We start from the raw sequence: 1,417 nt of genomic DNA on the forward strand, positions 1-1,417 counted from the left end.
AACCCTCTGGGCGGTGTGACCTGACTGAACCAGGTGAGACCAGGTGAACCCTCAGTTCTGAGTGGATCCATACAGACCTGACTGTATGTGGTCTCAGGTGTTTTCAGGTGAGACGGGGAGTGACACCTGTGAAGCTTATCTCAGAAAAATCAGTCATCTACAAGGTCTAGACTCTGTAGAACCGGTCTGGACTCTGTAGAACCGGTCTGGACTCTATAGAACCGGTCTAGACTCTGTAGAACCGGTCTGGACTCTATAGAACCGGTCTAGACTCTGTAGAACCGGTCTGGACTCTATAGAACCGGTCTAGACTCTGTAGAACCGGTCTGGACTCTATAGAACCGGTCTGGACTCTGTAGAACCGGTCTGGACTCTGTAGAACCGGTCTGGACTCTGTAGAACCGGTCTGGACTCTGCGGATGCCTCAGGTTCTTCACTGTTGCACTGACTGAAGATCTGACACCTCAGAGTCCCTCTGATCCTGATTCAGTGTAACCTCACTGTTCATCTCCAGCAGAGCTGCAGTGACTGATCCAGGACCAGCCCTGTGATGAGGGCTGAGCCGAATGAGAGGGGGGTGGTGGTGGTGGTGGGGGGGGGTTTCTGGCAGCCAATAGAGAATCTGTTGGGGACAGTTTCCAACTGAGCAGCAGCTCTGAAGCTCAAAACAACGACTAGGAAATAAAACGCCCTCATGAGAGCTGAGCCACTGATCAACAATCAGAGGGAGATCAGACCCCCCCAAACCCCCAGACCTGCTCCTGGTTCCTGGTCCTGCTCCTGGTTCCTGGTCCTGCTCCTGGTTCCTGGTCCTCCTCCTGGTTCCTGCTGGCTCCTGGTCTCAGAACGTCTCACTTGCACTTCCTTCCCTCCATGAGGGAGTTTACATCACAAGGCCCTGTTGTCTTTCTCCATCTTCATCATCTTCATTATCTTCATCATTCTTATTTAAACCTTGTCTCCATGGTGACAGCCTGATGAACTGTTGTATTAATGATTTACAAAGTTATCAATATGAAACACATTGACTCTGGATTAGACCTGAGAGTTTAGAGGAAGATCAATGGTCAATTGATTGACAGCTACTTTAATCATGTTAATGTTATATTTGATATTTGATGTTTCCTGTTCAACATCCACAACATGACAGGTTAATCAGCTGACTGATGAAAATAATCATATGATTATTATTGTTGTTATTCAAACGCGATGACATCATGATGATGTCACAGTGTTGATGAGCTGTTAGTTTGCTGCAGTGATGTTACAGTCACTGCAGAATCAAACTGAACTGAATGAGACAAACACACACACACTTCTTTGTCAACTTTGCAGAGTGTTGCTAGGCAACCGGAGGAAATCTCAGAACCAGAATAGAGATCTGGAAAAAAATTAAAAGATCTACAGAGATGAGAAA

At 46.9% G+C, this 1,417-nt stretch overlaps 1 protein-coding gene across 1 annotated transcript in view; it reads right to left on the reverse strand.

Moving 5' to 3' along the window:
• LOC111653402 (calcium/calmodulin-dependent protein kinase type II subunit alpha-like) overlaps positions 1 to 1,417 on the reverse strand; it is a gene marked incomplete at its 5' end in the record, with an annotated part of 9,454 nt that overhangs the window by 5,633 nt on the left and 2,404 nt on the right. The window lies entirely within an intron of this gene.

Source organism: Seriola lalandi, unplaced genomic scaffold (genome assembly GCF_002814215.2).
Source record: "Seriola lalandi dorsalis isolate HSWRI2012SDOR001 ecotype SW California unplaced genomic scaffold, Sedor1 jcf7180002054195, whole genome shotgun sequence".
Lineage (NCBI taxonomy): Eukaryota > Metazoa > Chordata > Actinopteri > Carangiformes > Carangidae > Seriola > Seriola lalandi.